Source organism: Camelus dromedarius, chromosome 3, assembly GCF_036321535.1.
Source record: "Camelus dromedarius isolate mCamDro1 chromosome 3, mCamDro1.pat, whole genome shotgun sequence".
Lineage (NCBI taxonomy): Eukaryota > Metazoa > Chordata > Mammalia > Artiodactyla > Camelidae > Camelus > Camelus dromedarius.
The window spans coordinates 60,166,693-60,180,500 of record NC_087438.1 but is presented as its reverse complement, the minus strand read 5'-3'; the positions used below and the strand labels follow the sequence as shown (position 1 = coordinate 60,180,500).

The window sequence follows — 13,808 nt, the reverse complement described above, 5'->3', positions numbered from 1 at the left end:
GTTGTTCTTACGGTTTGCCTTCAAGTATGAATCTGATTATCATCCCCCCCCCCCCAATCATGTCTAAAATCAGTGTATCATAACTGATTCTTCTGTTACCTTGAGCCTTTGCAGATAGATTATGGGACAGAGTAATTTTGTTTTCTCTTTTAACACTGGTGATCACTACCTATACTCCATGGTAGGTATTGGTTTTCACTGAGCACATAATAATAAAAAAAAAAGACAGAGAAGGCAGAATCCAATTTCTCCTCATCCCCAACTAAAACATCTTTATATGTACCTGAAAATTATATTTAAAGGAGAGTAAAATTGTACAGATATATAGAGAATGTATTTATATGTACATACCCCTATGTTAATACATTCATACATTTATTTATTCATTTAATAAAGATCACTACTTATTATTTAGTGATTAAATTTGAGCTTAAATATTATCTTATAAGCAATGTGAACATGAGCAGTTCAATTAACCTGTATAAGACTTAATTTTTCATATGAAAAATGGAGTTACTGATACTTGTCTGATGTGGCTGCAATAAGGAGCCACTGATATAGTATATAAAATATTCAGCATAATTTGTGACATAATATAGGAGCCCCCAGGGTGGTAGTTATTATTATATTTGCCCTGCTACTCCTATTACTTCCTACTCACTAAACTATGATATGTATGGATAAAGAATAAAAAAAAAAAAAAAACACTTTTCTCAAAAGCCTCAAAGTCTACTGAGGAAAACTTAAAAAAGCACCAAAACTCAAAATATAGTATGATAAGTCCTATTAAAAATATTAAACAAATTCACCTTCAAGTGAATTGGAGCAAAGCAAGAACCTCATGGGCAATGATTGATAATAGAATTGTCAGTATCTTTGCCAACTTAATTGAAACTGGTTACTAGTCAGCAGATTTTGTCCTTGCTATTAATTATTTTTAATTTGTTGATTTGTATCTAATTTACTTGTTTTCATTTCTATTTGGAGTATGTATATTTTTGTAAAGCCTAAGCATAGGAAGTTGTTCTGCCTTTGGATTTGAGTATTAAAAACGAGAGGATACCACTGACCTCAGAAATGTTGTCTTCTCCTGCAATTACAAGAAAGGCTTGTGCCAATGAAGAATCTCTTACTATAAGTAGCATGTGTTGGGACACAGGCATTGGTGTGGACTTTTTATAAAGCGAATGTTTATCAGCCTTCTCAAAATGAATTTCAGACGTTTAGAAATCATCAGTATTTTCCTACCATTCCTATCTTATTGAGGCAATTTTCTCAACTTCAACTTCTTAAACATATAATAGTTTTTAAGATTAAAGAAGATGCTCTAAGACACAGTGGAAAATCTGTAATACCTAAACTTCTAAGGTATAGGAGTAAATGTGATCTGGACCCACAATAAAATTTAGTAACCATAAGGGTTATTGGCATCTAGATCAGCAGCTGGAGTTAGAAAAAGGAGAAAGCATACACATTTACTTTCTTCATTATTCTGATGAGTCTGACAAAGCTTGAAATGTGTATGTTTCTCAGCATGTCACTGATTCACACTTTTTTGAGAGGAAATTAGAAGTTAGGGTAGTATGAAACTTCAGCTGATACAGAGAAAACGGGAATTTGATATTGTTCTTTTTCATCATTAAAATGTAAGTGAGAGTAACTGGGCATGGATAGAAATGAAGTCCTTAGAGCTGGATGTAAATAACGATGAGTCAAAGAAAAGCACAAAAAATACAAGCATGGATAAGAATAGGAATACTTAGGAATCAAAAATTGAGAAGAGATAAAAGAAAGCAAACATTCTTGAATATATGAAATAGAGAAAAACTGATATCAGTGTAATCTTTTTAAAGAAACAAAACAAAGACTTAGCTGAAATAGTCTTATTATAAGTCGCTTTCTTGTTTTTCTCTCTTTGTTTCTAGATAGAAAAAAGAAAAAAACAACACTGTGTTGCTTCTTACTTGCTTGCTATTTTTTGTAGCTAGGGAAACTAGGGGAGAAAAAGATAAAAATCACCCAAGGTGAGGCATCGTGAGGGGCTGAGCCAGGATTTTGACCCAGATGTACCTGATTCTGTCACACCACCTGTCCTCTGTGAGTTTTAATTGTGTCTTTTTACAAAATTTGGGGAAATGTAGAAATTAAATGTACAGATTTAAAATATTTTCTATGTCAAATCTTTATACTATAACCTCCTCTGTAATCTGTCTTGCACTAAATATTCGTCTCACTTTGCTGGTTTCCTCTGATGCCGGAGTTCACTTAAGGTTCAATTTTAGGACGTTGGATTTTTAATAAGATTCCTTTAAATGGTTTCCATATTTAGCCAATTTTGCAGTTCTCAACAGTACATGGGAGAGCAAACTGAGCTTTAAAAAAATTAGCTTCTTTACTGGATGAAACTGAAATTTGGGCTCTTTGATTTCAAAGATTTGGAAGCAGTGTGGGCAATCTAAATTTATCAATAGCCTAACGTAACACTGTTCATAAAGGACTTCTTTATCTTCCTTATGATAGTGATGTCCTTAAGTTTCCATGAATGGTCCTTTCCCTCTAAGTGTTTTCAGCTTGACAGATAGCTCTTTGCTGAAGTACATTAATTCTGATCCTGTGCTGCTACTACATATTAATTTGTATGTCTAATATGAAAGAATTCATTTCTGACTCTGTTTTAAAAAGGCAAACAAATTTGGGTATAGTTTTCAAAACTGTGTAAAGCTTGGCAATTTTTATAGTACATGTGTAATGCCACCCCTCATTTTCCTTTAATGAATACTTCAGCACAATTAAGTATTAATTTTTCTTTAGATAGTTACTGAATTCTGCAAGGGAGTCAATACGGAGCCCTGCAGCTCCTGATGGCGTGGAGAGGAAGGTGGGCAGGATGCAGAAGGATGGCAGGAAACATTTTATGATTTATGCAATTTTGTGGAAAATGTTCTCTTTACTTACTGCATAGTGTTACTATTATTATCACTTGGTGGGCCTGAGGCATGGGCCACACACATCATCTGGCTAAAAATAATTCTGCAGCCTGTCTGGGTGTCATTATGCTGTTTGTTTCATAACAACTGCCTATGAATCTTTATTAAAATTCAAGTGGGCTGTGACTTTGAGCCAACAGTGGGGCCCGTATACATGAAAAAAGCACAGTCTGTCCTTGGGAAGGCTCTGGCAGGATCAGAGTAGGGCGTGTCCAAAACAGGCAGAGAATCTCAGACCCAGAGACTCTGAAAGAGACAGGAGGAGGCTATTAAAATGTACTTCTCCCAAACAGGATACGTGGAATTCAGCTGTCGCACAGAGTAAGGGATAGACCTGCTGCGCAAACAACCTAGTGAAGAGCAAGTTGCCGCCCTTGCTGACCGACCTAGGGAAGAGAATGTCAGGATGTCAGGGGCTGTGCTTAAGATTTCTAAAAGCACAAAGGCAGCAGCACAGGATTTTCTGTAGATATATTATGAAATCATAAGGTTTCGATGGTGGTTTAATAATCTTTGTAATTCCAGCTATTCTTTCATATGCTGAGATACAACCTGGGTTTATGAAATAAAATCTCCATAAAAAATTCAGGGAATATCAAGTGTGAAGTTCACAGATTTAATCACAAATTTAATACTTATTATTTTGACAAGTATTTTTTTTCTGGATTAAAATACTCTTAGAAAATTACTGTGAAAGCATGAATATGGAACTGGTTGTGAGAAAAAAATACAGTTGTAGAATTAAGATTAAATAAAGGTTAAAAAGATATATTTGGCATTTAATGACTATACACTCCACCAATTACAATATATTATATTTAATAAAATGTGGGAGAATGTAGATAACCAAATGGAAAAAAAAATGTTTCTCATGATCATATTGGAGTGATAGCATTAGTATTATTCCACTGGCACTTTGGGGCTTGTATGGATAGATAAAGCATACTTTGCGTGAGAAAGCAAATGTAATGATAATTTAAAGGAAGTTAAATTAAATCCTCATTGTTCTGTTTTTGAATTAAAAATATCAATGTGAATTTATGGAAGTATTATATTTTAAAATAAGATATAATTTAATCCATTTATATATTGTATCTCTTGCTACTACTGAAAAGGTCTAAGAATAATAACACATTCAGTAGCATCTCTCATACCAGATTGTGATCTGGTAATATGATTTTCTACTAAGAGAAATCAAGATGTCTTGAAAAAAAAAAAGATGATTCCATGTCTCTAGTAGGAATTGTGCCAGATGAGTTTGGATCATCTTTCATACTAGAAAGATTGAAAACTATCAAAAACTGCTAGTCATACCAAAGAAACACAGGAGCTACATGAAGAGGCTTCTACTGACCAAAGATAAGACAACTTAACTCTGTAAGAATATTGATTACAACAGATTGAAATACATATATTTGAATACATGAACTCAATAATAATATTTTAAACTAATAGTTTCTTCAGAAGATGATAAGAAACCATTATCTTGAAAACAGGTAAAAAAGAAAAAGAATCAAACATGTATCCTTCCAAATAGTAGATAAGGAGAAGTATCTCTTTATGTGTTCCAATTAATTAATCCAAAAAATGATTAACATATCACCATTTTGCAAGCCTCTGTGAATTCATATACCTATGCATTGAGGATCAATAGATGCTAACATCATAGAAAGGGAGACAGATTAGATTTTCTGAACACATTGGCTGCTCTCTCATTCTTAGTAACCATTAGAACATTTGCTGTTAAGTACTGTCAGATAAAAACTCCTCCAAAAATGGACTTCATAATGTCCAGACACTGTTACTCAATACAAACAGTTCCCTAGAAACATAACTTTAGTAATCATAACTTATATAGTTATGCTTCACCTCTGTAGATAGAGATAAAAAGTATTTTCATTCTGTAGGTTGAGGCAGAGTCATAGTAATTAAGCTTAATGATCACATAGTATGTTTCTAAAGATACAAAAGTAGAAAGAGTACAAAAGGCAAAGATGTTTGGAAATTAAAACTGAGGATAACTTATAAAATAAAACAAGTCACAAGTAGATAATTGAGCCAACTGCCTTCTCCCCCCCAAAAAATTCTTCTGTACAGTAAGCCTTGGGAAATAAAGATTGTTGAGGACTTTGAGGAGTAATGCTGAATATTAACTACAAGGTGTCCAAGACCTTGACAGCTTTCTCTGCTAGACACTGATTTAAAAGGGGGCACAGCCACCTCCAGTAGATGTTCCTTTTCAAAAAGTCACTACCCGTGCTTCAGAGGGCAATAGACATTCTATTCACAGAGAAAGCTCTGATTCTGAGGTGGCCATACTTTTGGCCTAGAGAAGTAGAGGAATGGAAAGAGGGCTCTAAAAAGATATTTTCAGATTTTAGTTTTATTATTTTTTACCTTCTGAATTTTTTCCTTATTTCTGAAGCTTTGTTAGAATGGTCATCAATTCAGTGACTGTCTCCTTTTAATGGAAGAATTTATTCATCTGTCACTTAGCACATAGCCACAACTCTCCCAATATTACCCATGTTTCAGGCTCTGGTTGTTTGTTTACTCTCAGTGATTTATAATCTTGCTACTTTTTGGCTTTTTTTTTATTCTAATTTTTATTACTCTTGACAGAACATTCATTTTAAAAAGTTCAATTTTGTATCTTTTCTCTTCAGAAATATTCAATAATTCCACCTCTGACTACAGACTGTTCTCTGAAGCCAGATGTGTAGGATGTGCTTCAAAATAATTTGGGCTTAGGGAGAAATGAATGGATATCAGTATACTCTGTTTATGAAGAACTAGTTTACCTCAGTGTTTATGATGGATATCAAAACAGTCTCAGGGACCCAAACTTACACTTGACATAGACTGTGAGTATTTTGTAGTATTAGGCATCTAATACTGGCCTATCCCATTATGAAGATTTGCAGAGACTGATCGTGTATCTTTTTGTAGTGAAGACAAACTCACCTCAGTGAAAGTACACATTTCTAAAAAGTGGTAAAAACAGAAGGTGGCACATAGTGGAGCATGAGGGACTAGGGAAACAGTTACTGTTATAGGGAGAACATGGGACAAACTGGAAATCTAAGGGGGGAAATGAGGATAAGTGGTTTTAAGAGAAGTAAAAGAAATAAGAGTCTCCACATTTCATCTTTAAAACTCAAGTTTGTTATTAGGGGCCACATGTGATAATGAGACCACTGGTTGCTCCTTTTACAAACTCAAGTGTAAGTTTTGGTCCCTGAGATTGTTTTGATATCTGTCATAAACATTGAGTTAAACTCAGTTCTTCATATTATTTTCTCTTAAACAAAAATCACCAATTGTGTCTAATGTCTTTTCTTGTTGTCATTTTTGAGTTGGCATTTTTTTTCCAGACAGGGGACAACAAATTTCCTTTTACTTAATGGTCTAAAAAACAATTTATATATAAAATAAAATAGTAGTGACTGAAATGTTCTTTTTTTTTTTGAAGTATAGTTAATTTATAATATTGTGTTTCAGGTGTACATTAAAATTGCATATTTCAGATCATTTTCCATTATGGGTTATTACAAGATACTGAATATAGTTCTCTGTGCTATATAGTAAATCCTTGTTGCTTATCTACTTTATATATGGTAGTTTGTATCTATTAATCCCAAACTCCTAATTCATCCTTCCCCTCCCTTTCCCCTTTTGTAACCATAAGTTTGTTTTCTATGTCTGTGAGTCTGTTTTTGTTTTGTATATAGATCTGTATTATTTTTTAGATTCCACATTTAAGTAATATATAATATGTGTCTTTCTCTGTCTGACTTGCTTCACTAAGTATAATATTCTCTAGGTCCATCCATGTTGCTACAAATAGCAGTATTTCTTTTTTATGGCTGAGTAATATTCCTTGTATATTTATATACCACCAGTTGTCTGTTGATGGGCACTTGGGTTGTTTCCATATCATGGCTATTGTAAATAATGCCACTGTAAACATTGGAGTGCATGTACCTTTTCTATTTAGAGTTTTCGTCATTTCTAGTTTTATACCCAGGAGTGGAATTGCTGGATCATATGGTCACTCTATTTTTAGCTTTTTAAGGAACATCCATACTGTTTTCCTTAGTGGCTACCAGTTTACCTTCCCATCAACAATGTACAAGAGTTCCCTTTTCTCCACATCCTCTCCAGCATTTATTATTTATACACTTTTTGATGCTGGCCATTCTGACTGATGTGTGGTGATACTTCACTGTAGTTTTGATTTGCATGTTTCTAATAATTAGTGATGTGGAGCATCTTTTCATGTGCCTGTTGGCCATCTGTGTGTCTTCTTTGGAGAAATGTCTGTTTAGGTCTTCTGCCCATTTTTTGATTAGGTTGCTTGTTTTTTGATACTGAGTTGTATTAGCTGCTTGTATATTTTAGAAATTAAGCCCTTGTTGGTCACATTGTTTGCAACTATTTTCTCCCAGTCTGTAGATTATCTTTTAATTTTGTCAATGGTTTCCATCACTGTGTAAAACTTTTAAGTTTGATTAGCTCCCATTTGTTTACTTTTGCTTTTCTTTTTCCTTGGAAGATTGACTTAAGAGAATATGGCTGTAATTTATGTCAGAGAATTTTTTGCCTCTGTTCCCTTCTAGAAGTTTTATGGCATTATGTCTTATATTTAGATCTTTAAACCATTTTGAGTATATTTTTGTATATGGTGCGAGGGAGTGTCCTAATTTCACTGATTGGCATGTAGCTGTCCAGCTTTCCCAGCATCACTTGTTGATGAGACTCTCTTCACTGTATATTCTTGCCTCCTTTGTCAAAGATTAATTGACCATAGGTGTGTGAGTTTATTTCTGGGCTCTCTATTCTGTTCCATTGATCTCTATGTCCTATTTTTGTGCCAATACCAGGCTGTTTTGATTACTGTAGCTTTGTAGGATATTCTGAAGTCTGGGAGGGTTATGTCTCCAGCTTTGTTTGAAATGTTCTTTACTTGGCAATATAGTGCTACCAGCATCAGAGATAAAAAGATGAAAACCTTTCCCTGTATGCCTACTTTAAAAATGGTCTTATCATCAGGATCTGAAAGAGAAGCTAAACTTTTTTCGAAGAAAGAGCTTGTATATTTTGTGCTAAGTAAAAATAAAATGTATTTAGTTTTTTGCCCTTATCATGTTTAGCACTTACACCTTTATGTTTGTTTGATACCTGGGAAAATGTGACTTCAACTTCAATCCAAAATGTGTTTTGGATTTATACTTAAGTTTCCTTTTAAAATGCCTAAATAAGAGAGTAGAAAAAGAATATTCATATATCTAATTACTGCCAAAATGTGTTTTATGTGTCATAACTTCTTTTTGAGGACCTGGGTTAGTAATAAGATCGTTTAAGTGTTTGGTTCTTTACAGTTTACAATAAGCTTTGTGGAGTAATAGTAAAAAGCTATTGATTATAATAATATTTTCAGTTCTCAAATATTCTGAAAGGAGGCCAGAATGCTCCTAAATACCAATTAATCAGAATCTCTTTTGAATTCATTAAAGATGTCAGAATTCAATTGCTCTTTTGTCCAGGAGTGAACAGTGGAGAATTTTCTCCATCTCTCAGATTCAGATCATGTATTATCAGATTCTTCAAATTGCCATGAAGAAATGATGGCAGTAATAGCAAATCTGAATCTAGAGATATGTGTTATATCTTGTGCCATGTATTTTTCAACATATGTGCTCTCCATTTGATCTGATCATCTTTTTTCTCTTCGTTATTTTTTTAAAGCTTGTATATGTGTATATATACTATGTATATATGTATGTATATATACATATAGATATCATATGGATATTGTAGGAAAATGGTGTATTCTCACTGTGTTTGAGGATGTAGTTAACTAGACCAAGTGGACTTCTTAAGAAGGCATAATTTATTGACCCTCTTGTCAAGGGGAAGTCTGATGGTGTTAATATTGAACATTTTCTTTCCAAATGAGGCATGTTGAATGATACCGCAAAATCTATAAACACTTTTGAAATACATTGTAAAGGAGTAGGATATATTTGTGTTCTAGAGCCTGAGCTAGAATCTGTGTGCTAGTTTCTGAGGATTTCTGTGAGCCTTTTCATCTTGCCCTTGGCTGACTCAATTCTGTAGCTGGGGAGGTGTGGGGCAGATATTTGAACTAGAGTTCCTTTGGAGAGTCCCCACGATTAAAATAGCCTCCACTGGCTTAACCTGCACATAAACTCATACATTCCAAAAGCAAAGAGGCAAAAAAGAAAGTATAAACATTTCCCCCTACACTTGCTTATAATGGGGTTTATTGTTAGTAAGGGGAATTTGTGAAAAAATTTTTCTTTTGAAATGGAATAGAATAAATAGAACTTTATTGCACCTGGGAATGAATGTTCTTTGAATGCATTTCAAATGTGTTTTGCATATGTATAAGCCTAATATGCTACCTTTCCTTTGGCAGAAGAGTATTCTATGTCCTTTCTTGCCCAGTCTGTCTAACAATTCATTAATTGATATCTCAGTTTACTGATCAATCGCAATTTACTGAAAACCCCCAGTAGATCAGGTTTGTAGTGCAGAGTGATGCCATCCAAGAACAAGAATTCTTTTGCTTGATGCTCAGTTTCTTACCACTTAATCATGCAATGAGAACCAGAGAAAAACTGTATTCAAACACTGCATCCATTCCTTAGTATGACAGTGATAGAATGGTAAACAGTCTACTTTGGGTCACATGTGCGATTCACATTCCAAATATTTGCTTGGTCCCAAATTCATGGACAGATATGTTTCATGAAATTAAAATGTTCCTAAGTATCTCTTTAAGGCTTGCATTTTATTTGATCTATATTTTTCTCTGTGCAATAAGCTGATAAATATTCTAGCTAGGTTTTTTATTAATTCCTTTTGCTTTTCTTTTGTGGCTTTTGACTGACATCTATTCACTTCAAGGGTGATTTTCCTGTTGGAAAGAGGCAGAAGAGACACACCAAGCATCACCTTCAGGAACAAGCAATTTAAGTACTATAATGAGATGGGTCTTTTCAGAGTCTATAATTGGTGACAAGGTATGGCAGCTTCATATCAGACAAAGATGTACAACACAGAGCTTATTAATGAGGATGGAGCATCATACTCAAGAAAGCTTCCTGTGACTATGAGACAGGAGAATATAACAGATAGTGTAGGCTGTTACTCAGTCCAATATCTCCAATTTGCATCATAAAACCTTTATATAAGCCAATTCAAGCTAATCCAAGATGGGATATTTTTCCCCTTTAGAATTCACTAGGGTAGCCAGCAATCCATCACTTTGGATCCCAGCCCTCACAGACAACAGCAATAATCATCTAAACTTGCAGATATGCTCAATTTAATTGGGTTAGTTTAGTAACCTTTCCTGTATTAGAGCCAACTTGCAAAGAGATGTAATATTTTCACAGTTATGAAGACATAGCAGCTCACCATACTAAGATTTGATTGAGGATCAAGAAATCAGATTTTCATCAATTTAAGTACTCTTCATGGAAATATATACGGAATAAATAATAATGTAAAATGATTAACAAAGATATTGGCAAGACATAGGAAAACTGTCTTACTGACAATGCTGAAATCTGTTGCCCAGCTTACTGTGATGGTTTTTACTTATATTTTGGGGAAAGCACATTCATTTTAAATAAAATATTAGAAAGTAGATATTTGAAAGTGTATTATTTTCATATTTAGAAGCTCTATAAAACTTCAAGATGTTCAGATTATCTTGTAAATATCCATTAAGCATTATACAGTTTTCTAGGAGTGGTAGCAGTGTCTTAACATTCTTAAACACTTAAAAAGTTAATAACTTTGATGCATTCAAGAAAATTTTAAGGGAAGTCAAAAAAAGAACCTAGGTGCTGGGTTCTTGGTGGTTTGTTCTAAATGAGAAATACTTTTCCTTTGAGAACAATAGAAATCAAGTACCTTTTCTTAAAGTAACCTGGGACCTATTTTAATGAGGCAAGTGACCAAGATGCTGAAGAATAAAACACTGTACAAACCACTTACCATCTGCAGCACATTAACAGATTTCCTTGATGAACTGTTTCTAGTGTAGTTACAAAGAAAAATAAGGTTAAAATAAAACAGAATGAAAGGTAAAGGACTGTCTAACATAAAATGTCCTTTAACTATTTATTAAGCATTGATTTACAGAGAAAGTGGCCTTCATTTCAGCATGCACTGAGTAAAGGAGGAGGGGGTGTCTTTCTGTTTATAATTAGGGACCCTTTATTAAGTTGCAGGATTCTCCCTCAGATTGTCACCCTATGATAATATTTCTAGGGAGTTCGTTAATTTTTCTAGTAATTGGAATGTTTCTTGGAAGTCCACAATTGGCTTTCTTTGATTATAAGCTGGAAATCATAGCTCAATAAAACTTTTAGAAGCATTTAAAATTATAATTGTATATTGGTGAAAATGTCCAGGACCACATTTTAAACTAGCAGTCACTGCGTGGGTACTACACATTGTTACATAATGTGTTGCATATGATAAGTTATGAGAAGCTGGAAGCATTTCCTTGTGAGCATCAGTACTAAAGAAAAAGAATCCCAGGAGTCAGAGACTGGCTTCTTCTGTTTGGTCAGGGGCATGTCAGGGATAACAAATTAGAATTCCAGATTCTACAAAGGATGGAAATACTTGCCTTGTTTCACACCTTCTAAACCAAGCTGGGTTCCTACCCTTAGGACTGTGTGTGCACGCACGTGCTGGTATGTGGTTTTGGTTCTAACCAAGATACTGATCAGAAAACTGAAATAAGTCTACTCCCTGCCTGATTCAGCATTTTCAAAGTAAGAAAGTTGGGGGGAAAGGATTCATTTGATTCATTAAGACTAGCCAATATCTTAGGTGATACATTAACAGTAAGTGCTAAGGATATAATCTGATATAGAAATTTCTGATTTAGTGAGTGTACTTGCGTGTTGAATTTGTATGTCATGTATCTGTTGTGCTTGTTTCCCACTCTTTTCTGAGTAAATGAATAAATAACTGAGTTTTAAAGACTCAGTTTTAAATTTGTGAGTCTTTCTTTTTTTGTGCACTTTCTGCGGAAACAGCTCTGTATGCAACCAAAGATGCAGCAGCAAAGAATGTTGAGTAAAGTATGGGGTTTGATATTAGACAGTCCTGAGGTCAAGTGCAGGTAAGCTCCTTCTTAGTGTTAGGACCACAGACATTCCTCGGCCTGTCTGAGCTTCGCTTTTCTCATTTATGAGCGAAAGTAATAGTGTCCACTTTGTGAGCCTGGTTTAGTGTCTAGAAGTAATATATGTTAAGTGTCTGTCTTTGGAACTAGCATTTACTGGATGCACAGTGGATATGATTGCTATTATCATTTCTACTGTAATTTTATGGGTGAGAAGTTATCTGGGGAGAGAATGACTGGGTGAGGACTTGTGTGAGGTCCTATGATGGATGTCCCTTCTTTTTTCAAATATCTTGCACTTGTGGCAAACTATGTGCATTTTCTCCAGGTGATTCATTCACATCCAGCCTGGCCACCTGCTTATAACCTCACCACTCTTTCACTTTCACTGAGTGTTTGGTAAGAAAAATAAGATGACAGTTTGCCACTTCCAAGTGTGGTGACTCAGCCCTCAGGGTTGTTTGTGAAGTCACTTACTTTTCCCTCATTTTATGCAGGAGAGCATTGGAGAAAGGGTGTTAGGTGATATAAGCATTTTTTCCCTTATCCTGAAACTTACAAAGAAAAACTATTTTCCATGTGTTTTGCTTTTCTGTGAAATAATGTTTTGTCTACAAAAAAGGAATTAGACGAGTACCTGTAAATTATTAATATCAAAATCAAATGTACTTTCAGTCTAATAATCAAATATCTACTAATTCAGGACTACTGTGGATATAGGTTTTATAACAGGTGTAACAACAGTTAAAATTATTTCAGTAATAAAACATAATAAAAATATGAGGAATTTGCATGTAAGAAGATATTTTTAAAAGAGTCTAGGATTAAGGGAAAGAAAAGGCTAGGAAGCTAAGCAAGAATGCCCAAAATGATTATTTTCAGTGGGATGAAAATATCTTATAAAATATGTCCTTTAAAATGAATGAAGACATATTTTATCCTGTTATTTTTTTTTTGACAGGTGTCATTTTTCCAGGGCAAGTGTTTGAGTGTCTTAGTTACTTTTAGAAAGTAACAGCTGCTAATAATTTCTGAAGTGTGAAACTGGTGACCACAGTCATCAGGTGTTGCATTGAGCTGAAACTTCTTTCATCATTGTCAGTGACGTTTATTCTTCCTGTTCCTCTAAGTGAGCATTTTTGCTGAGTCCATTATCACAGTATAACTGGCTGAAAATAATTTGAAATTGGAGTTGTTAAATCTACGTATCTACAAATTGGTGCTCAACTCTCAAGAGAAAAAGAAAGCTATTAAATCTTTTTCAAACATTTACATTTTAACTCTTGCCTTTTTTTCTTCTTTCAGGCAACTTATTTTCTCTGAGTAATTCTTTAAGTTTTACATCTATACGTGAAGGCATATTTGAGCTCCTTGGTCCTCCAATGTTGTAAAACTTATTTGAGTAACTACTGGTCTTTTGTTTCCTGAAAGCTGGAGAAAACTCCTCTTTATCTGTGAGAAGATGAAAAAATCTGACAAATTGTTCACTTTGCTTCATATTTTATCCCTTCTTCAAGTTAGTTTTGTCCTCACCCTTGGCACTTTTTCTTATGAGCAATGAGTAATATAGAAAATGATAGGTTCTGCTTCTCATTTTCTAAAAAGCTTTAAACATTGCTGACCATAAAGGAGGTGGCAGGTAAACT

At 34.2% G+C, this 13,808-nt stretch overlaps 1 long non-coding RNA gene across 1 annotated transcript in view; it reads left to right on the top strand.

Moving 5' to 3' along the window:
• LOC116152064 (uncharacterized) overlaps positions 1–13,808 on the top strand; it is a 659,999-nt gene that overhangs the window by 406,915 nt on the left and 239,276 nt on the right. The window lies entirely within an intron of this gene.